The following is a 25,456-nucleotide window of genomic DNA, read 5'->3' as shown; positions in this document are numbered from 1 at the left end:
TTGATTGTGGTGCTGTATGCTAAGTGCATTACTGAAAATGATTTTCTGTTTGCTTTTACAAACGATATAATGGTTTGTTAATGCTTTCTTTCCATTTACAATGTTCCCGAAGTTCCTTTAAATCCTGGTATATAGCTACAGGATGTTGTAGCTCATAACAATGAAATAACGGGAAATGACCGGGGATAAAAAAAGCTCTGAAGAGTTTTGACCTGGCGAGTCTGTGTCGCTCTGGACCACAGTGGACAGCCCTTTTGGTGGACCAAATGTCCAAACATAGCTGCAGAAAATAAGAGAATGGTCTCAGAGGGAAATCATTTATCACATGAGCGGCTCAGAATACTATTTCATCACCACAGGTTCTTGATCAGTGTGCCACAGCTGTCCAAATGCTCATTATTTCTCTTCCTCTGCGTGCCTTGTGTTCACTGTAGGAGGATTTATAGAAGCACAACTCATCTCTAAACATATAGCAGCACATCAGCCTACAGACTGGATTAGAAATGACTTGTTTCCTGTCAGGGTTTTTCCTGGCAACTCAACCACAATCAGTATAAAATGTGCTGTTTTTGTCATTTTTTCATATTTAAAATGGCTAGATTTGCTGCTAAAGAAAACGGATCCTTTTATTATAAATAAAAAACATGTTTTTCGTAAACAGCAATATGTTTATTTTTCAGGCTATTTTGATGAATAGAAAGCTTATTTAAAAAAATTAAAAACAAAAATAGAAACAACATTTATTTGAAATAGAAACATCTAAAACATCTTTACTGTCACTTTTAATTTAATGAGTCAATTAAATAAGTACTTATTTGCACTGCTAAATGGCATTATTATTATTATTTATTCAGGTAAGAGTAGTATTCATCTATCACTCATGAATAATGATTATTTTAATTACTTCACAATTCATGATAAAGTATGTTAATGCATTCATTTGGTAGTAAATTGATATGTACAGTAGTGGTCGACCGATATATCGGCCGATATTTGGCATATTTTTTTAAATATCGGCATCGGCCGATAAGTTTTTCTGCTTGGCCGATGTGTTCGATGCAGGACTTTTATTTTGATGGGGCTGAGAAAGGCAGTGCATGAGTGCACACAGCTGAGCTCATATTCTCCCTCTTGTTTACTGTCGTCATTAATAGTTAAGTTAAGTCTGTATAATAATCAGATAGAACGGTTAAACAAGGGATTTAATGTATACAGGCAAACATTATAATACTTTGTTGTTTGCCGTCAGCATTACGCAAATACGCATTTATCATTTAAAAAAGACTTTAAATGACTAATGAACATTTAATTTCACAAACCTTGCAAACTTAGTCCATTAATCTATTGTCAAATTATTACAAATTTCTTAAATATTAATTAAAATATATTGACTTTATATTGACTATCGGCCGCCCTGCTTTCCAAGGTATTGGCATCGGCATCGGCTGTCAAAAAACAATATCGGTCGACCACTAATGTACAGTATCAAAAATCAACAAGGCCTTTGAAAATGTTGAAGACTCCTTTCCCTGTACTTTTTATTTTCAGAGAGCTGTCGTCAATGTCGAGGGATTTGCTTTGAAAACTGTGGCCTTAAGCCCCGTCTTTCTCATTAATCACCATTGCAGGGCTTCTTTAAAGACACATTATTTTGGGGTATGTTTGGGTGGTGTGTGTGTGTTTGGGAGGGGTGCGTTTATGTTGGTAGCTGTGGCTGTTAGGACACACATCTGTCAGAGGACTGGTATGCAATGCATTATGAATGGCAAAGCCTGTTGTTCATGTCCAATGAATGCATTGAATCATCTGCTTTCCCATGACTAACAAATTCAATTAGTAAAATATTTTTTTTTCCAAAAGTGTTTTTTTTTTTTGCTTATTCCAGTGATAACAAGTTAATTGCTCTGAGTCCGTTTGTCTATATTACGTACACTTGCATAATTTCCCCTTCATCGAAAGAGACGCACATGTGATACAATCAAAGAGGGAGGGAGGGACACAAGATCAAAGCATGTAAAAGAGTAAACCAAGAATTCACATATTTCCTTTTCCCAGTAGTTCATATATGGTTCCTTTCTTTAAAGACAGAAACAATAGGTAAAAGGTCACTGGGCTGCTTGGAGGAAACAGGATTCGTTGACACCCTGTTGTTTACTGTTATGTAATCAAAATATTTGAAGAGATTTTCATGAGCTGAGATACTTAGGGTCATGTCCTGTTTACTACGCTCTCGGTTTCACAGCAGTTTTGATTTTTGAAATGATATCCACCCTGTGACAGTGAAGTGCGGTCGAGGGGCTCTCCCCGTTCTCGTGCCGGCGCGGTTGCTAGGAAACTGCATGTCAAGAGTCTGTCACTGATATGATGGCTTGTGTGCTTATTATCCATCAATTTTGCCAATCCAGGCTGTCTTGTCTGAGGATATCTTGCCTAATGGGAAAGTCCTGGCATAGTAGTTAGAGAGTTTGACTCCTAACCCTAGGGTTGTGGGTTCGAATCCTGGGCCGGCAATACCACGACTTAGGTGCCCTTGAGGAAGGCATCGAACCCCCTACTGCTCCCTGGGTGCCGCAGCATAAATGGCTTGCCCACTGCTCTGGGTGTGTGTTCACGGTTTGTGTATGTTCACTGCTGTGTGTGTGCACTTTGGAAGGGTTAAATTCAGAGCACGAATTCTGAGTATGGGTCACTATATTTGGGCTGAATGTCACGTCACTTTCACTTTTTAACCCTAGGGTTGTGGGTTCGAATCCGGGCAGCAATAGCATGACTGAGGTGCCCTTGAGCAAGGCATTGAACCCCCCTGGGCTCCCTGGGTCCCGCAGCATAAATGGCTGCCCACTGCTCCGGGTGTGTGTTCACGGTGTGTGTGTGTTCACTGCTGTGTGTGTGTGTGTGTGCACTTTGGATGGGTTAAATGCAGAGCACAAATTTTGAGTATGGGTCACCATACTTGGCTGTTGTTACCGTAACTAAATGTTGATTTAGTTTATTAGTTAGATGAATTATTTTTAATCAGCATAACATTTGATGTTTAAATATTGCGATTCACAAGGGTAAAAGCTGTTATTCTGTTCCTCTAGTTCTAAATTTGGTCTCAGGGAATATCCATGAGTATTGGAAATGCTTCCAAGCCTCTGCATCTAATGTGTTGTTATGGTCCCATTGTGATTATGAGATTCCCAATATTTCCTTTTGCCTCTTGAGGTGTGGCCGTTGATGCAGTTCCTCTGGAATTCAAAGATCATGAATCATAAATGAATCACAGACCTTTTTAGCAGTGTTTCATAACCATCCTCTTCTCTTCTCTTTTTGTCTGGCTCTCCAGGCTTTGGACCAGGACCGAACAGCTTTACAAAAGGTCAAGAAATCCGTCAAAGCCATCTACAACTCGGGTCAAGGTGAGTTTTGACCCAGCTCTTCAACAGTAATTCTGGAAATATTAAAATATGATTCAAATTTCCAGTAAAATTTTGATAAAATGTGTGGCTGTAAAAAAAAAAGAAAACAAAAAAGGGTCAAACTGATTTTCAACTTGTTTCATTGACAAATTCCTGTTGAAGTACTACTCTAACCAACAATCCTGAAGTGAGAAGTCACTGTTACCATGGAAACATGATTTTCCATAGCACTTATTTTTCACTGGCGTCTTACTACAGTCTCTCCCCCATTCCATCTAGGGAAACTCAAATGCTTACATGCCCTCTAGGGTAAATCAGCATGAAAGGTCAGGAAATCCTCCAGACCATCTAATGAGTCTGATATTGTGGTTTGGTTGTGGTTTGGCTCATCCAGGCCCTTCTCTGCCCTTTATCAGCTTGTAACTCAATGTCATTCCTCTCCTATTGGCCAAGCACACAGTCCAGATGCCAAATGTCAGAGCGTGTTTGATCAAGGCTTCCTAATGCCTAATATTTACACTCGGGCATCTCTGGTGGTTCTGAAATTGACAAATACGTTGACATATGCAAGGTTGGGATCTGGGTTAGAGACTGAGAACCAAAGAGTGTGTGGATAGAAGTATATTTAGCACTCTAAAACAGGACAGACAAATGTGTTCTGCTGCTGTGTGACCTAGAGATGGGTCACATTGGACGACTAGACTATAAAATGATCAAAAAAACCTACAAAAGATGATAAAAGCAGTGCTACAGCGGCATGCAGCATGGACGTCTTTGGGCCTTGTGCTGTTTGATCAGCAACCTTGTTATGAGTTTATTATAATTAAAGGGTCAACCTTTTAACACACAAACAAATCTTTAGAACTGCATTTGACTGAGGCCCAATTATGATTATGACGATGATTATTATTAACAGCAGCAATCCTAACATTGTACTATTTATAATAATTGTATTATTAGAACACCTTTCAGCAATAGTAAATGCTTTTTGTGTTATTTCTAGTATAAAATATATACATATATAATATCTGTTCAGTCTTTTGAGTGGAAGTGCATGCATTTGGGTGAGATTGGTAAGCTCATTCTGAACTTGACTGGGTCTACATGTGGGGATTTAAAGTGATGTTTTTATGTACGAGTATGACTTCCTCTTGTGAGCCGCAGTGCTTGATTGGCTGACCTCTGTATGACCTCAGTAATCCTTGGAGAGCGCTCGTCCTCTGAACCTCTTCGGCAATGCAGAGACATCCCTCTCATGATTCAGCCAATGCCAGCAGAATGTCTCTTTTTTGGGTTTGTGAATGCAATCACACCAGCTCCAGCTGAATGCAGCCGCTCCTGACGCACATCACTCTGCTCCTGATGTCTTCCTGAAGTGGAAAGTGTGGAATGATGTCTTCCTGAAGTGGAAGTCTCATGTTGTGCTACCGAGTATAGAGCATTACTGACAGAGAGGATGTAAACCGGCTGTGTCCCGCTGTGTTATCGACTCTTTGCTGTGTGCGTTGCAGGTGGCCTCTGTGTCACGATCCTGTTAAATCAGATGTGACTGTATAGTAAGCACTCTAATCGGCTCCTGATGATTAATACCTGAGCGCTCGACACTTGGCGTGGGGCTTTTATTCTATGTTGAACTGAATCTGCTCGTGTTTAGATCTGTCTGCGACCTGTTAATTCATCTGTGACATGCACAATCTGCTTCAGAAATATCGACAGTTAAATTAATTTATGTTTTAATCTAATGGCTTATATTGTATGTAATTGTATGTAATTAATGAAAGGTGCTATACAAATAATAATTTTTGCAATTCCGTTGGTGATTGGTCCATACACTACACACTCACCTTTAAATGTTATTAAAAGTATATTCCAATCCTATAATAATATGCATGATTTGTTCTTATTCTCTACAGAGCATGTGCAGAATGAAGAGATCTATGGGCAGGCACTGGACAAGTTTGGCAGCAACTTCATCAGCAGAGATAACTCTGATCTGGGGACAGCCTTCATCAAGTTCTCCGGCCTTATCAAGGAACTGGCCGCTCTCCTCAAGAACCTGGTGAGGGCTTTTATTTAGTTTTATTCTGCATTATTTTCTAAGTCTTTATTTTAGTTCAAGATTAATGATCTCTGGTCTGGTTCTCCTCCTCAGCTCCAGAGTCTCAGTCACAATGTCATCTTCACCCTGGACTCTCTGCTCAAAGGAGATCTGAAGGGAGTGAAGGGGGTAAGATTAACATCCCTTTAGTCTCTGGACTAAACTGATTGGAAAGGCCCCCTCTGAGAAACACCCTGATTTGCTGCTCCATATACCTGCCTTAAATGAATCCCACTGGACCAAGAAACAAACACTGTAAATCTGGTTGGAGTTAAATTACAGGGTTCTCCACGCCACTGTCCTCTATGAAGCATAGTGCTGAAGGAATGGCCACTGTTAGCGCTAGTAAACAGTGCTGGAGCGTTTAAAGCCGTCTGACTCAGTTGGTTTGAAGAGTTTACTGGTTGACTGGGTAAAGAGCTCAGACATCAGACTGACCATTCCTGTCAGCTGCTTGTTGATGTCTCAGGCTTGAATGCAAACATGTAGTGACTGTGAAAATGACTTCCACTAAGTGTAGGGCTGCCTCACGCTGAGCGGTTTTGGAAAGGCTGTCTGATTGTTTTCACTTTAGCATGACCCAGGCTAAGAGCCTCTGCAGCATCAGCTGAATTTCTAAATGGAAGTGATGAGGCTTCACTTTTTTTTGCTCAGTAGACGGAGGATACATACCTACCAGCCCCCTTTCTTTCTCTCTTACTCTCTTATCTCGCTCATACTTTGTCCCTCTCTTTCTTTCACCCTCTTACTCAGCGAAAACGAAACCCTTCTCTAAAGTCCTTATTGACAGAGGCAGAGGCGTTTGAAGGGTATAAGTGCAGTCCCTGGAGGACATTATCAGCTCTCTCTCAAATCTTTCTCGCACTGGAACAGATGCTTCATAAACCATTAAAATGCACCTACACCAATTCCTTTATGTGTTCCTCAGAGAGTGAGTATGAGGAAATGGAGACAAAACACAAAATTACTGCAGAACTCAATATAGTGGATATAGTGTTATACATACACACACACACACACTCACACATTCTTTCACAAACACGTTTATATGTGAGTGTTTGTATGTGTGTGTGTATATATATATATATATATATATATATATATATATATTAGGGGTGTAACGGTTCACAAAATTCACGGTTCGGTTCGATACGATTCACTGGTGTCTCGGTTCGGTTCGGTACGTTTTAGATACAGCAAAAAGAAAAAATTGGCAGATACATTTCCTTGATTTAAAAAAAATATATTTATTAAAACTAACAAAGTATGTTTTTTTTACATTGAACAATGATGGAGCTATTCTTTACCCATCTTCTATGGTGTTTTCTTAGTAGCATACTGTATAAAACAAAAACAGCTCCTTATAAAAAAAAATTTAAAATTTTATATTATTGTTGTAGTAGTTATGAACAAATACAAAGATGTAACTTTTTATATGGAACTCTATAACTCTTTATATTGAGTGTGTTTTTACTCAATTGGTTCTCTATAGGGCTTTTGTTTTTTGGCACAAAGCAGGAATTACGGTCTGGCTGAAATTAGCTCGTGAAGGAATATTGTAACGGGGCTCAATTACATTAAGCATATTCTTAAAACCTGCGTTTTCCACTACAGAGCGCGCTCGCTCACTCAGTACGCGCGGCGCTGGACCCTGGGCTCAGCGTTGCCCTTCAGATACAACGCGATTTGGGCTGCACTATGCCAAGAGCAAAGTAGGTGGAGTTTTCAAAACTGCCCGTGCATACGTTCTATTTATAACAGTTGTTCTATCTAATAACGTGCAGGCCTGTTAATTGTATCGTACTGCTCAGGAAATTCCGATACAGTACAGTACTAGTCCATTTTGATTTCCGTGCTTGCTCGGATGCCCCGATCGATTGGTAAAGTGCACCCAAACACCAGACCTGTTGGTTATTGGAGGATCTTATATTTCTGGTCTGTTAAACGCATTGGCCATTTTGCAACGAGCCTTCAGCGCGTACTGAGTGAGCGAGCGCCTGCTGAGTAGCATATATAACATATGGTGTTTTTTTTTCTTCGGGGGTGTCAGGGGCGTTGCCTGTTACGTCGTTTGGGTTATTGAGCTACCTTGTTGAACGCATATCATTATATTTCACAATTTTTTATTTATTTTGCAAATATAATTAATTAGTCCAACGAACCGTTCGGTACATAATGCGTACCGCGTACCGAACCGAAAGCCTCGTACCGAACGGTTCAATACGAATACGCGTATCGTTACACCCCTAATATATATATATATATATATATATATATATATATATATATATATATATATATATATATATATATATATATATATATACACACACGTAAAATGTAATATATAAAAAATATATAAAATAAAAAATTAAATTAAATACATAAAATTTATTTAAATAAAATAAAAGAATATATATTTTAATATACATATATTTTATTTAATATATATATATATATATATATATATATATATATTTTTTTTTTTTTATTAAAATATATATTTTATTTTAATATATAAAAATATATTTAAAAAAAAAAAAAAAATATATATATATATATATATATATATATATATATATATACACACACACACACACATGTAAAATTTAATATATAAAAAAATGTAAATCTAAATTTACTGTGCGTTCAGTTTCTACATTTTCAAAATTTACTTCCAGCTTCATTTGATGTGTAAAACAGCATAATAGATGGGAACTCTTAAAACTAGAAACATGAATGACAAACTGCATAAAAGAGCAGAAAAGCACCAAGGGAGATCTCTTCATGCTCAGAGTTATATGTAGAAGCATAAACCGCTGTAAGCTTCTGGATTCTGCTTCAGCTTTATGAATATATTCATGCCATAAACAAATTTATGCTTATGCATATGCTCTTTCTATACCTCAAAAAGGACTTAGCCAAAACATCTGTGTGTTTCATGATCAATTATTATTTGAGTAGATGAACATTTGGGTAGTAGCAAAGTGAATAATGTCATTAAGTCCAGAGAATCGCTTTCTGAGAGCGGGAAAATCTAATCAAGCTGTTGCATTACTACAGTGCGTATCAATCACTACTAAACATTTCTGAAGTAAGTTTCAGAGTAGATCTCTTAAAATTTGGATGATTTCTTTGATGCTTTATAGTGTATAACAATGTGTTCAGTTTAACAAATGCTCTGTAGCGCTGCACAGTAAACCTAATCGCTTCCTGCACTTTTGATTTTATTTCCTCCAACACAGGATCTTAAAAAGCCTTTCGACAAGGCCTGGAAAGACTACGAGACCAAGTTGTAAGTATCGTTACTGTGTGCTTATATTTTTCTGTCTTAGTATTCAAAACATTGTTTAATGTAGTGATATACAGCTGTTTTATGGCTATGCTCAGATACAACAATATATCATCATCATAGAGAAAGTGCTACTTGCGGTAACCTCTAGCTGAAATGAAGCTTGTTGTTTCTCTGTCGTCATTTTGATTGTAGCACAAAGATCGAGAAGGAGAAGAGGGAACATGCCAAGCAGCACGGCATGATCCGTACAGAGATCACCGGCGCAGAGATCGCAGAAGAGATGGAGAAAGAGCGGAGGATCTTTCAGCTGCAGATGTGTGAGGTGTGTGGGCTTGTGAAAATGAATACTGTCTGTCTCTTTATTCCTCGTTCCTTCCAAGAATAATAAACATGATGGTAGTTTGGATTGCTCAGCAACTTCAGTTTGTCTCTTGTTTTATTCTGCCATGATATCTTCTCTCACTTGTGGTGTTGTGAAAGGCCAGGAGATTTTCAGCTGCATTCATTTTTCGCTCAGAAGCTCTGGAGCAAGTTTTGAAGTGGCGGCTCGAGACATCATGGCATAGCAGAGTTGTGAATATAATGAATATTAATTAGACTTTTCTGAAGTTGCTAGGTAACATTGCTGAACTATCCATTCACATAACCTGATTAATATTCATGAGTCAAGCAACAGTAGGCTTTGTATATTCAGGTGCAGAATATGCAGCATAGACATACTAGGATATCAGTCCAGCGTTATGTTTAACATAATTTTACATGACATTTTGCTGTTTTATATATATGTTTTATACATTTCTTATACACACATATATCTCCAAGCTGAATTGATCTAGAGATCAGGTCTGCAGTAGAGCATTTATTCATTTTCAAGATAGCACAAAATTATATCAACAATTTAATGCTGAATTACGAAGTGCAAACCATTTAATCATCAAACAAAATAGGTTCCAATGGCCACATCAATCAAATAAAACAGCTTTAAACCACTTCAAATCATGTCTGTGTGTGTGTTTAGAAGCGTGCAGTGTCATTGTATTTTTCTATTAACTCAAGTGTCTTTATTGTTTATGGTTCCCAACAGTACCTGATCAAAGTGAATGAGATTAAGACTAAGAAGGGAGTGGATCTCCTGCAGAATCTCATCAAGTATTATCACGCACAGTGCAAGTGAGTGTCTTCGATTCCTGTAATTCCTAAATAATTCCTAAGAATATTCTCCTAGATTAGTTCATTATCAGAATTTATGGTGTGAAGTAGAGATATATTATATTCAAAGAGTTTAAAATTGCACACAGTTACTAAATGTACTCTACCGTTCAAAGGTTTGGGGTTGGTAAAAGTTTTTTTTTTTTAAAAGTGACAGTAAAGGCATTTATAATGTTACAGAAGTATTCAATTTCAAGTAATTGCTGAAAATGTAGCTTTATTTTAAAATATATTAAAATATAAAACAGTTAATTAAAGTTTAATAATATTTCACTATATTACTATTTTTTTATCAAATAAATGCAGGCTTTGATGAGCTTATTTCAGAAACATTCCAAAAATTATGAAGTATGAAGAAGTATCATACAGCTCCGGGTGTGCACATACAGTAATGATAAGTTTGTCCTCCATTGTTGTTTCTGATTTTCCCTCCGCTCGCTACGTCGTAATCACGTCACTACAAGAGCAAAGCTCCTGATTGGTTAACGTGGCGCGAAATTTCGCCAGAGTTCAGATTTTTCAACTTGCGCGTTTCATGCGAACATCACGTTTTGCGCATCAAAACACTCGAAACGCTCAATTCGCGCCACCTCATTCGCGCGAAATGGCCGCATGTTGTCTATTCACGCTTTGCATTGACTTAACATTGAAATCACTCGCTCCAGACGCACTTTTCGTGTCTGGTGAACTCACCAGTACTGACCCCAAACTAGTCAACAGTAGCACATGTAGTGTTGAACGAACACCTTGCAACCTTTCATTTGTTCTTCTTGTGCTTTCTCTCAGTTTTTTCCAGGACGGCTTGAAAAACCGCTGACAAGTTGAAGCAGTATATCGAGAAATTAGCAGCTGATCTTTATAATGTTAGTTAATCTTTAATTATTTTTGATGCTTTATTTTGTTATTAGTTCTGTTATTATTATGCATCTCTACTTGTGAGAACATTGCAATTATATTATGTATGCGATCATGAGACAAGCATAATTTATATATGTGTCTAAGAAACATGTGAAATATGATCTCATATTCAGACAGATAAAGTATTACTCAAAACAACTGTTCCTTTTGAACAAGTAATAAAGGTTCACCAGCAGTGCCTTCTCAAGAGAGTGTTTACCACTATGAAAAAGTAGGTGTTTGTTTTATATTGTTTATTTCGCCCCATATTTTAACACAGTCAGTTTGTATTGTCAGATAAAACAGACCCAGGACGAAGAGAAAAAACAGCTCACAGCTCTCAGAGACCTCATTAAATCGTCTTTACAACTGGACCAGAAAGAGGTAGGTACACCAGCGATTGATTTATCCTCTGCCTTTAATCCACAATGGCTTGATGAGGGCTTTTTGTCTTTGATTTAGTGATGACAAAGGGTAACTTACCAGAGTAGTGTCAATTCCTTCTATAAACGTATGCACCAATGTATTTACATGCTGTACTTGACATTATAGATACGATTAAAGATGTGAATTTGCTTTTCATGTCAAGTTGTCATGACTTTATCGCCTCTGTGAGACATGTGAAGTAGGTTTTCAGTGTTTGCATGCAAGTGCACACATTCTCATGAGAGACAGGAAACATGGACACGCGGGTCAGGCAGTGACAACACAAGCTCTTTTGTAGAGCCCAGCGTTTGATCTCTTATGTGTTTTGTTTGGAGTTGATGTCCATTTGAAGCTGACGTCTCTGGTCTCGATTGAATAACAATGTTCTGTGTTGTATTATCCTCGAACGTGGCTGTGAATATTGTAACGTTAGGCTCGCTCTTATTTTTATTCTATGCACAATGCAAAAATAATAATCTGACATCTGCATTTCTGACTCCTCTCCTCCTTTTTCATTTTCACTGCCTTCCAACTGAAGTCTAGGAGAGTAAGTTCATAAAAGTTACATTTAATGTTGCCAGACTGTTTTTCCCCATTTGTTACACATACCATATAGTGGTTACAGTAGGTGCTAGAATAAAATGTTAAACTTTTTTTTTCTTCTCAATTTTACATTATAACGTATAAACATTATTTGTTTAAGATCAAAAACTTTTCCTCTTGGTTTTAAGGAAAAATAAAAATCCCAGATTTTTTTAATGTAGTTTCAGACTTTTGGTCTCGTTGTTGTTGTTGTTTTCTTTTTATAATTTTTTTTTTTTTACCCAATCTATAATTGTGTGATACCTTTATTGATTAGATTGTGAATGTTTTTTGTGATGATGTGCAGGATTCCCAGAGCAAACAGAGCGGTTACAGTATGCACCAGCTGCAGGGCAATAAGGAGTTTGGCAGTGAGAAGAAGGGCTATCTGTTTAAGAAGAGTGACGGGTGAGCTGTGTAGTCTGATGTTGTTTTTAAATATTCTGTTTAGTGTCACTTATTTCCCCCTCTTTAAGTGTAGAAAATTGCTATATAAATGTAATTATTATTATTAATAGCCTCTTAATTGTGTCTAAAGGAATTGGCTACTCTGTAATTAATTGATTCAGTATTATCACATTGCTTCTGAACACTGCTTTCTCAGGCTCTAAAGTTTCAAGACAGCCAAATAAACACAATATAAATTACATAACACACAAAATAAAAAATAATTTGTGCTAATTTGTTAGAAATGATTTACAGATTCATATACTGTACACTACCATTTGAAAGTTTCAGCAAGGACACAGCATTGAACAAAAGAGAAAATAAAGACATAACTGCAGTTTATTTGAAATAGAAACACACTGTTTTCAACACTCAAAATAATAATCATCTTAGAGATGCGAAGGAAGAATATTATCATTTTCTTTCTCAGGATCCGTAAGGTGTGGCAGAGGAGGAAGTGCTCGGTGAAAAATGGCATTCTCACGATCTCCCATGCCACAGTGAGTACTACACTACTCAGAGTAATGCTGCAAGATATGTGTTCGGTGGCTAGCTTACAGAATTTGCTGATATTTGCATTAAAATGATGATGATGGTTTCATTATAGTACTACTTTACCTTTGACAGAAGGTATTATTTTTTAAGCCTGATTTTTTTAATTATAGCTGTAGCTTTCAAACTGTTGTATATAAACAGTGAAGCAACACAGCTACCACAGTTGAATAATCTTAAGGCTTTTCGTTTCCTTATTGTAGCACTCAAAACTCTCACTCGCTGTGTAAAGGTGAACGTGGGGGGGGGGGTAGCGCTGCACAGTTACCATAGAAACATGCACCCTGTGTGATCTGATTCATACACTAATGATATTAGCACGAACGAGACCCAGCATGCTCTGGGCCCCAGGTGGTCTATGAGTTTCCTTGTGCAATCTGCTGTTAGGACGCTGTTGCTCAGCAGATGCCGTGTGGAGTGAATGCATTTTGCTCTCCAGACGCTGTGGCAATGTGCTCATGTTCCTGTCTGATAGCATTTTAATGTGAAGAACTTTTCTGCCATCACGTCTGTGCGTTTCATCAGCATAAAAGTGCTCCTGCAGTGCTGGCATTTCTGTTTAGCCACCTATTTAATCTCTATTTAGTCACCTTGGGTTTTACTCAATGAATTTTCTTATTATTATTAATTATTCAGTAACAGAACAGTGAGTCATCATTGTTGTTGCATTAATAGTGTTCCTGTAGCTCAACTGGTAGAGCATTGTGCTTAGCAAATGCAGGGTTGGGGGTTCATACCCAGGGAACACATGATAGTACAAAATTGTTAGCCTGAATGCAATGTAAGTCGCTTTGGATAAAAGCGTCTGCTAAATGCATAAATCTAAATCTAATATTGCACATGATATTGAATTTATTGAATGTTAATACTGAAATAGTTGATCCTGTTTTGAATTTAAATCAAATTACTTGTTATTTCTTATAACAGTGAGAAACATTTTGCTTGTATCTGAAGTATGATTTCTGCAATACTGCTCAGTATTTCTTCATAGCTGTTATTGTTCCCAATATGGAGCTATAGCTATCAGTTTTATCACATTACATCCAGCTTATGCTTTTGTCCCAAGAGCATTGTGTAGGTTTTTTTTCTTTTTTTCAGCAAAACATTATCAGATTTGAGTTAGATATAAGAAAAAAACATTGAGAATACTAGTGATTCTTAAAAGTCTGTTTAATTGAATTTCGTTGCAGAATTAGGTTAAATAGAATATTCATCAATTAATAAGTTGAGCAATGATTTAAACAAATTTTTTGCCCTGCCAATATTTTCACGGTTTTTACTGTTCACTTTTTTATTAAAAAATAAATAAATGCATATATATTCAATGAACATATATAACTGTCCAACCAATATATATATATATATATATATATATATATATATATATATATATTTTTTTTTTTATTTATTTATTATTATTTGTATTATATTGCTAATTATTATAATTAGCTAATTATATTGCTAATTTATTATATTGTTATTATTATTGCTTTTCAATAGTATTAAGCCTCAAATGTCCACTTTACATTGGAATTGTTTCTTCTTTAAATAAAAAAGTACAAATATGCATAGTATTATAATGATATACTAAAACTGTTCAAATTAAAACAATGGAGAAACCCTTTAGATAACCTGTAGAAAAAAAACCCATCTTAAACACACAGAATAACATAAGTGGACACCGAACAATTAATTGCCACTTTGAACGATTATGTAATTGTGGCATCCATAATTGTAATTGTGATTAGAAATTTGATTAATTGTGTAGCCCTACTAACTTATGCTTCCAAGTCACTCTTCCTATTTTGACAAAGCCTCATCTTTGTTAGCCAGGTAAATGCCTTCACCTTGATGACATATTTGGCCTTAAAGGGCAAGTGACCAGTCCAGCGACTCTCAGTCTTCATTGCCGAGTCTGGCAGAGCTCTGTTATGTCTGTCTGCAGGTCATTTATTGTAATTCTGCTCTGTCCAGTCCAACAGGCAGCCGGTGAGACTGAATCTGCTGACCTGCCAGGTTAAACCCAGCGGAGAGGATAAGAAGTGCTTTGACCTTATCTCCCGTGAGTGGCTACACACTTCCCCCACCAAACTTTTCAGAGTACTTTTTTTATCCATAGCAAAAGGCCTCTAGAAGTCGAACTCCATTACTCAGGCAGAGTGCAGTGTTCAGGGACTAAAGGGCAATTGACTTCTTTCCCCTAGTAATCGGTCTGCTTCTGTCCCCCTGCAGATAATCGAACATATCATTTCCAGGCAGAGGATGAGCAGGAGTTTGTGATGTAAGTGTGAATGTGTGAGATGGAGAGTTCATACCATCTGTTATTTCTCTGTTTTCATGCTCATGAGTGAGAACAAGATGCGCGTGTATGAGTGTTTCTGCTTGTTAATGAGATTAATGTGTGTTTGTGTATATTTCATCCTCGGCTGGCCTATATTTTTTTTTTTATGCATACTTTTATTCATATACATTATAGTCTAAGAGTAAAGTAAAAGCCAGTAAATCCAGGAGGAAGTTGTGGCCTAGTGATTAGAGAGTTTGACTCCTAACCCTAGGATTGTGGGTTCGAGTCTCAGGCCAGCAATACCACAACTTAGGTGCCCTTGAGCAAGGCACTGAACCCCAAACTGCTCCTCGGGCGCTGCAGCATAAATGGCTGCCCACTGCTCTGGGTGTGTGTGTGTGTGTGTGTGTGTGTGTGTGTGCGCGCGTGCTTTGGATGGGTTAAATACAGAGCACAAATTCTGAGTATGGGTCACCATACTTGGCTGAATGTCACTACACGTCATTGTATGAAAAATCATTGTGAATATTTGTGAATATGCAGTATACACTCACTGGGCACTTTATGAGGTACACCTTCCTAGTACAGGGCTGGACCTCCTTTTGCCTTCAGAACTACTATTAATTCTTTGCGGCATAGATTCAACAAGGTGTTGGAAACATTCCATTATTTGGTCCATATTGGCATGATAGCATCATCGTTCATTTGCAGCAGATTTGTTGGCTGCACATCCATGATGTGAATCTACCGTTCCACCACATCCCAAAGCTGCTCATTGGATTTAGATCTGGTGACTGTGGAGGCCATTTGAGTAAAGTGAACTCACTGTCATGTTTAAGAAACCAGTCTGAGATGATTTGGGTTTTGTGACATCCTGGAAGTAGCCATCAGAAGCTGGGTACACTGTAGTCATAAAGGGATGGACCTGGTCAGCAACAGTACTCAGGTAGGCTGTGGCGTTTAAACGATGCTCAATTAGTATTAAGGTGCCCAAAGTGTGCCAAGAAAATATCCCCCACGCCATTACACCACCACCACCACCAACCTGAACCGTTGAGACAAGGCAGGATGGATCCATGCTTTCATGTTCTTTACGCCAAATTCTGACCCTACCATCTGAATGTCGCAGTAGATATCGAGACTTATCGGACCAGGCAACGTTTTTTCCAATCTTCTATTATCCAATTTTTGCGAGCCTGTGTGAATTGCCTCCGTTTCCTGTTCTTAGCTGACAGGAGCAGAACCTGGTGTGGTCTTCTGCTGCTGTAGCCCATCTGCTTCAGGGTTCGACGTGTTGTGTGTTCAGAGTTGGTATTCTGCTTACCTTGGTTGTAACGAGTGGTGATTTGAGTTACTGTTGCCTTTCTATCCTCTCTAACCAGTCTGGATATTTTTTTTTCCGTACCATTCTCTGTAAACCCTAGAGATGGTTGTGGGTGAAAATCCCAGTAGATCAGCAGTTTTTGACATACTCAGACCAGCCTGTCTGCACCAACAACCATTCCACGTTCAAAATCTCACTTAAATCCCTTTTCTTCCTCATTCTGATGCTCGGTTTGAACTTCAGCAAGTCGTCTTCACCACATCTAGATGCCTAAATGCATGAGTTGCTGCCATGAGATTAGTTGATAAGCAATTTGTGTTTCCAAGTAATTAAACAGGTGTACTAATAAAGTGGCCGGTGAGTGTATTGAACATGCCTTGTCTATAGTATAATTTGCTGTGGATTATTTAGCTTGAGAAATATCTGCATGACACATTTATATTGATATATAAATGGGTGTTTGTGTGTAAACCTGTCTTTATGTGTATGGTTTATGTGTGGTATTTCACATAATTTATCGCATGTGTGTGTGTCCATCTGTAGTGGTGTGCAAGCCATTAACGCATATATATATATATATGTGTGTGTATGTAAATATATGTGTTGTGCAGATGGATCTCAGTGCTGACTAACAGTAAGGAGGAGGCTCTGAACATGGCGTTCCGTGGAGAGCAGAGTGCTGGAGATGACAATGTGGAAGACTTGACCAAAGCCATCATCGAGGATGTGCTGCGGACGCCTGGAAATGAAGTCTGTTGCGACTGTGGCGCACCAGGTTAGATGAGTTGCTGTGTGAAAGTTTTGTAGCATTGGGATCCCCACTTTGTCAGTGCAACAAGGTATCAAAATAGAGTTTTGCACCACCTTGTGGCTTAGATGTGAATGGCAGGACACACATCCCTCTGTAACTATACAATAAAACACCTAATTTTCCCGTTTCATCTGATCTAGAGCCTAAATGGTTATCCACTAACCTGGGCATCCTGACATGCATCGAGTGTTCAGGGATTCACAGGGAAATGGGAGTCCATATTTCACGCATTCAATCCATGGAACTCGACAAACTTGGATCTTCTGAACTCTTGGTGATCTGAACATAAATCTTTTAATTTACAATAATTGTAAAAAGTTTGGGGTCAGTACGTTTTTTTTTGTTTCATTGTTTGAGTAATGATTCAACAAGGATGCATTGCATTGAAGAACTGTTAATATGCTCGTTACTCATAGCCAATGCAATTTCTCCACAGCTGGCTAAGAATGTGGGTAACAGCAGTTTTAATGAAATATTAGAAGGGAATCTGCCGAGTCCTTCACCAAAGCCAACACCATCAAGTGACATGTGAGTACAAGCTTACCTAGCATACATTAACAAATGTATACAGAGCTACAGGCTTTAGCTATGAGGATGACCCTTTGTTTTGTAGTTAATGCACTAATTGATGTACAACAGTATGTGGTTTGAATAAAGTTTTAAAAGCGAATTTTTTTAGGACTGAGAGGAAGGAGTACATAAATGCGAAGTACGTGGAGCACAGGTTTGCTCGGAGGACAGCCACTACAGCCACAGCCAGACAGGGCGACTTGTACGAGGCTGTGAGAACTCGAGACCTGATGGCTCTTATTCAGCTCTATGCAGATGGAGTGGAGCTAATGGATCCATTTCCAGAAGCAGGACAAGTATTGATCTCTGATTAATAGTTTGTCATGAAGTTACTGATTTATATGCTGCTTATTTAGAGAAATGTAGTCATTTATTCCCTAGAGTGTAATTGAACTGACTTCAGGACAGATGACTAGAGTGGCTTTTTGCAAATGTGACAAACACAGGTTATTCAATATTTTTGTAAGATGCTTCATATTCGTTATAGAGGATATAAAATCTAAAATTTCCATACCGCCTTTAAAAAAGATTCTCAAAGCACTTTACAATAAAAATGCATGTCAATCTAAAACAAAATACAAAATCAAACAAAAGAGCACAGGAGGATTCATTTAGAAATTAAAAAAAGATCTGTTTTTAAAATGTGTTTTGAAAATGCCAAGAGACTGTGCTTCCCAAATTTCAACTGGAAGTAGGTTCCACAACCTGCGAGCAGATTTAAAAAAAGCTCTGTGACCCATGAAACATAACAACCAGCAAACCCTGCTGAGAATCATAAAACTTTGTTTTGTAATATAAGGTGTTAATAGCTAAGATGAATAATCCGGGGTCAGACCTTGGAGAGCATTGTATGTGAGTATGAGAAATGGACTCTATACTTAACTGTTAGCCAGTTTAGTGAAAATGGGAGTAATACTGTATGATCTCTAGATTTGGCCCTATTTAAATTTCTAGCTGCTAAAAAAAGTATGCTTAGAAACCCCAATAAGAAGTTGTTTTTATTTTATTTTTTAATGTGCATTACAATCAAGATTACAGTAAATAAAGACTAAAAATAAAGGGCCCTAAAATTGATCCCTGAGGGATGCCTGTAGAAACTGACCCAATATCAGACCTGTATTCCCTAAAACAACAAACTCTCTGTGTCTGGTCAAATAAGATGTAAGCCAGTTTAAGATGGTGCCCAAAATACCAAAAACTGTTTCAAGGCGTTTCAGTAAAACAGTATGACACTAATATCTAAGAGAATAAGAATAGTAGGAGATCCAGCATCAGAGGCCAAAAGTTATTAGTCACTTTAACCAGGGCCGTTTCAGTGCTATGAAATTTTCAAAACCCAGATTGAAGTTGCTCAAAAAGATTGTTAACAGAAAGATGATTATACAACAGTAAAGCTACAATTATCTAAATCTAAGATGCACTTCTAGAGGATAACGGCAGCAATTTTTAATGAAGCTGGGACAACACCAGTACTCAATTCATGAATTATGTTAAGCACTGCTGGGCACAAATGATCAAAATAAGACTTAAACAAACCAGTAGGGGATCAAGTACACAAGTGGTTGCTTTGAAACCTGAAACAACTAACAAGTAAAGAATAATCAGGTTGCACAAAATTTGAAGGGCACCCATAAAACTCTGCATAAGAATTATTAGGAGAGGAAAGGACAGAAGTCTAGTAACTAACATTAACAATTTTGGCAGTAAAAAATTGATTTCCACCTATGAAATTTAACAGTGCGAGGCATACTCTATGTACATGCTGAACTGATTAATCCAGGTTAAAAAATACTGCAAAATGGTCAGAAAGACCAATATCGACAGGAGAAGGCTAGGACAGGAACAACTCATTTTCAATCACTAGGTCAAGTGTGTGTCCTTGGCAATTAGTGGAGGCATTTATAAACTGAATAAGATTAAAAACATTCCAATACCACCAAAAAAATCTTTGGCTAACAAGGAATTAGTTTGATCATTATGTATATTAAAATCTCCCAAAATAAGTACTGTATCCTCTAAGCTTAAAACACAGCAGAGACAATAAATCAGCAAATTCAGACATAAAAAACATCTTTAGTCTTAAGAGGTCTATGCATGGTTGCACTTAACGTTAGATTGTGAGGCAGAAATACTAAAAAACAAGACATGGACATAGGTACAGACACAATGCTGACTTTAAGTTTCAAGTTATATAGCACAATGATATCCCGCCTCTACCCGAATCAAACAGTCTGTAATAATAGCGGAGGAGTAATAATGTTAAGGCAGAACTATATAGCATATTTAACTCAATGCAAATAATTCTCAGTAATGTTGTCCTGATTCTGACTGAATTACTGTCTACAGGACCCGGGAGAGACAGCGCTGCATTTTGCCGTGCGGACATCAGACCAGACCTCACTGCACCTGGTGGACTTTCTTGTCCAAAACAGGTATCAGACAGAATATTCTGTTGTGCACATTTGTCCACTGAGAGAATTAAGCTGCAAGGTGGTGAATATGGATCTGTGTGTGTACAGCGGAGCTCCAGACAGACAGACAGATAGTGGAAACACTGCTCTCCATTACTGCTGCACATACGAGAAGCCAGAGTGTCTCAAACTGCTGCTCAGGGGAAAACCATCTATTGACCTGGGTAAGTGCGTTATCTTAGGCATCTAACCAAGGATGTTTCAACAGAGACATCATCTGCAGTTATTTTAAAATAAATAAAGGCAGAGCTAAGTACAATATTTTGACCTTGTGTGATGATTAATTTGTTGAAGATTATTTCAACTTTAAATTGGCAATTGTTGTGAATATATGTTAATAAATGATCATGCGTAGAACAGTAATCTGAAAATGTAACTACAAATTAAAATGATTTTGTCGATCTTAATTCTTGGAGGCTCATCCTCGGACATGTTTCATTCCTCAGATTCTTAGCACTAAATAATATACAGGTGTCACCACATCTAACCTGGAGGCTTAGATTTTTGCTTCTTGCGCAATTTAAATATATGTCATTTTTCCCAGCCCCTTAAATGTAACTGTTGAAAATCTTAGAACAGTTATTTATTCTTAATTGAATTGCCATAGTAGTAGCAGCAAGGCTCTTCCAATGCACTTTGTTTTATTTCAGTAAATCAAAATGGGGACACGGCTTTGGACATTGCCAGACGACTGAAAAATGCACAGTGTGAAGAGCTAGTGAGTGTTAATCGTTGTGTTAACTGCAGAAGATTTTTTGCCATACAACCACCTGAAATTTCAATATACAGTCGTGTAATTACTCAAAACATGGCCTTTTCTGGCATTAACATCAGAGAGGAGGTTTGTATTAAGTTAATAGTTTGTGTTTGGATGCGCAGCTGGCAGAGGCAGCAGCCGGGAGGTTTAATCCTCACGTTCATGTGGAGTATGAGTGGAATCTGCGGCTGGAGGAGATCGACGAGAGTGACGATGATCTAGATGACAAGGTTTGTCAGCCGACCTTTTGTTTTGTCCCATATCTCCTTATACAAGAGTTCCACTTCGCTCTGTGAGTTAAGAGATCCCTCTTTATGCCCCCCTCTATTATAAGCATGAGCATTGTGAGGAATTCTCTGTTAGATTGATTGCTATTTGCTGGAAAGTTCACATCTTGTTAGAATTTTCTCGAAGGGCTTCAAATTCTAAAATCTAAATCATTTTTGAATGCTTCATAAAAGTGCATCCTAAAAATAAATTAAAAATATTCCTACATTTCGATTTGCCTGAAAGCACACTGTATATCTACAGCGCCACCCAGTGCAATCAGTTGTAAAAACAAAGGTTTTACTAGTCTCAAATAAATATTTTTCCATCCCCAGCCCAGTCCAGTGAAGAAAGAGCGTTCTCCCCGACCTCAAAGCTTCTGTCATTCCTCCAGCGTGTCCCCTCAGGAGAAGCCGTCTTTGTCAGGGTATTTAGGACACAGAGACAAACAGCGACTGTCCTATGGAGCCTTTGCTAGTCCCGTCTACAGCACCTCCACCGATACACCTGCATCTCCAGTATCAGAGGGGCCCACAATAGCCAGCAAGACCACTTCAAAAGGTACGCACGCCTTTAAACTAAAATAAAGATGAAACTGAAAAAAAAAAGAGTAGGCCAGGTGCCTGTAAAGGTAAAGCATGGTTATGTTTGCATGTAACTAATGGCTTTGCATTAACTCTAATTGCGGGGGAGGTATAATCTACAATCAATGGAAACTAATCATGAGTGATTGTGAAACATCCTCTCAACCTCACAACCACTGTCTGCTTGCAAACCAAACTTCAGTGAGCAACCTTTGTCTTTGGTTTCAAACTAATTGGATATCAGCCCGCCGCCTGCATTCTGGGACTAGCTTACCCAAACATGAACATTAGCTAAAAATTGACTATTCTGGTTATTTTGGTTGTGCTTCCGGAGGTGATTTTATACTCCTCCTTGGTTGGAGTGCTGCCTTTCCCCCTTGTGTTTTGGTGCGCTCGGGTCACACTTGGTTCTCGACCAATCACGTCATCTCGTCACTCTTTCAGCTCCGTCCACCGGACCGCCCACCTCCCTGCCACTTGGGATCGCAATCAAGTGCAGGAGGCAGCTCCACTCTATCTAAGAAGAGAGCGCCGCCTCCACCTCCTGGACACAAGCGCACCCACTCTGACCCCCCCAGTCCCGTACTTCAGGGCCCGCAGAGCAAAGGTGCGTCCAGGTGGAAACACCTCAGTTTGTGACTGAAGAAACAACATTGCATCACAACTTCCGCTGACAGAAAAGAACTAAATTCTTGCAGTTTTGTCGTTTTGGTGCTGATAGTGGTGGTGGTGTTGGTGTGAAACGGGTGGGTATGAATTCTGAGCCTGACCTCAAATAGCCATTACAATATAGTGATGCGCTGAGTAATTGATTTAGGACTTGAGTATGTGTTGATGATCAAAGACTGAGAGCTTTCCGAGTGGAAGCGTGGCATGTCAAACACCCAAGGATATTAATACAATTAGTGCTCAACATTACATTATCTTCAGTAATTTTTCTTTCCCCACCCCACAATGAGAGTTAATCTCATTTAATATTCATATTAATCAGCTTATGCCTGCTTTTTTTGTCGCTTTGTGATTCCGAGCTTTGCGATTTAAGAAAAACAATGCATTTTGTTCATATTGTGTTGCATTTCTGCGATTAAATTAGCTTTTAAATTGGTTTAAGTTTGTAATTCATGTGCTATTATCTCCACACGCTAGAATTAAGGAAAACTACAATAAAAATGGTGATTAAAATCTGTAAATAATTACAATTAGATTGAATATCAATTTAGGAAATAATGTCAAAATTATCAAATAGTTTTATCATTTAAATGTTTGAATTTGGTCAGTAATGTCAAGACTTTTGAGATGGAACAGGCTACTATCATCATTTTAATTATTATTTTTTTTAATGACATTGGATGTGTTTAGGTACTTTATCACACTTGGCTTATTTAATATGCGCAACTGCATTTTGCGAGGTTACTTTAGCGTTAGATAATAGTGCGTTTAACATATCCAATAATACATTTATGCTTTTTAAAAAGTCTTGGGACACAAAAATCTACTGTATTTGTGAAAGGTGATAGTTCGCCCCCATTTGACTGTGCCACAAAATTATGGCTTTTATAGTTTTTCAGAGAAAATCAACCTGCAAATGACTTCCTTACAGTTGCCTTGGCATATTACAAATATTTTACTTCATAAAAAAGTCTTGGTAACATCGATGAAGATCACATGCACATAAAAGGAAGAGTATAAGACATGGCCAAAGCTCTGAATGAAATACAGGAACTTCAAGCCCGCTTTAAACCTCTTCCCTCTTTTGAACCTCATAGGAAGTGACTCCACACCTCCTTCTGCAAATCGGACATCCCCGGCCAATAAGTTTGAGGGAATTCAGCAGCAGCAAAGGTGATATAGAAAATACCTGCTGTTTCATGTTGTCTGACTCTTTTCAATCTTTACCCTTGTATAAACTTAGAGTTTGTGATTTATAAAATGTAATAGTCCTGTTTTGCCCATCAATCATGTCTGCATATAAAGACCATTAAGATTTAGCATTAATCATTTTAAGAATAAAAGATATTAATCACATACCTTTTTGATTTCAGCACTGCTTCTATGAACACAAAAGCAGCATTTGGCCCACGTGTTCTTCCCAAACTACCTCAAAAAGGTACATTTCACATGACATTAGCTACGGGTTATTTATTTATATTTCAGATTTTTACCTTTATGTTGACCTACACATGATGTCTTACTCTTTCAGTGGCACTACGAAAGATTGACACTATCCACCTCTCCTCAATGGACAAGTCCGGTCCTGACGTCCTGCAGAAACCCCACAGGCCCAGGACACGCCTCCCACCAGAGCTTCAGATACGATAACTAGACCCACTGAGCCGCCACCTAAAATCCCACAACCTGCAGAACGCTCCCAGCCGGTGGAAGTGCCGCAGAAACCGCATATCTCAGACCTTCCCCCTAAACCGCAGCTATCTGATCTTCCCCCAAAACCACAATTGTCGGATTTACCTCCCAAACCTCAGCTTTCTGACCTGCCCCGAAACCCCAGCTTAAGGATCTTCCTCCTAAGCCACAGCTCTCCGACCTCCCATCCAAGCCTACCGTGTCTTCAGCAGCTGAGACCACACAGAGGCAAACAACGCAGGAGGAAACGAGTCCAAAGCCCCAGCGGACAGAGGAGCAGTCGTCCAGTCAGCAGGAGGAGCTCTCTCCGAGACAGGCCAGTGAGGACACTAATGGTGCACCTGCAGGGACCGTGGAGATGCCTGTCCCCATGCCACGGAAAATAAACACAGTGGTGAGTGAAAAGACATTTTCATTAATTTTTAAAAAGTACTGTGGACCCAGAAAGTTTAAGTTTAGCAGCTTTCTGTTTTGTACTCATTTCATGATTTGTGTCTGTTGTTTTATAATTTTTAACCTAATATAACTTTTTTTAATTCATAATATTGAGCTTAAAAAGTGCACTTTTAACTTAAAAAAGTAAAAATAAATAAGAAGGCATTAGTTTATATATCAATTAATATTTCTTTTTTTTTTATAGGTCAAAAGTTCAAAAGTTTAAGACCAGTCTTTTTTTTTAAAGAAATTAATACTTTTATTCAGCAAGAACACATTAATTTGATAAGAAATGTCAGTAAAGACTTTTATAATGTTACATGAGATTTCTATTTCAAGTAATTTATGTTCTTTTGTTCTTTCTATCTATAATTCTGAAAAAAAAGTGTCACGTTTCCACAAAAATATTAAGCAGCACAACTGTTTTCAACATTGTTAATAGTAAACCTTTCTTGAAAATCAGCATATTAGAATGATTTCTGAAGGTTCGTGTGACACTGAAACCTTTTATATATATTATAATCAAAATAGAAAACAGGTTACATGTTATATGTGAATAATGTTTCACATTGTTCATGTTTTTACTGTATTTTAATTAATGAATGCAGCCTTGGTGAGCATATGTGACCTATTTCAGAAACATAAAAAATCCTACTGACCCAAAATTTGAAACAGTAATGCATAC

At 37.9% G+C, this 25,456-nt stretch overlaps 1 pseudogene; it reads left to right on the top strand.

The window, feature by feature from the left end:
- The first annotated feature begins 3,268 nt into the window (after positions 1-3,268).
- On the top strand, positions 3,269-24,765 carry LOC113078352 (arf-GAP with SH3 domain, ANK repeat and PH domain-containing protein 1-like; annotated as a pseudogene).
- Positions 24,766-25,456: the final 691 nt, after the last annotated feature.

Source organism: Carassius auratus, unplaced genomic scaffold (genome assembly GCF_003368295.1).
Source record: "Carassius auratus strain Wakin unplaced genomic scaffold, ASM336829v1 scaf_tig00025429, whole genome shotgun sequence".
Taxonomy (NCBI): Eukaryota; Metazoa; Chordata; class Actinopteri; order Cypriniformes; family Cyprinidae; genus Carassius; species Carassius auratus.
The sequence above is the reverse complement of the archived record's forward strand: the minus strand, read 5'-3'. Positions and strand labels throughout refer to the sequence as shown.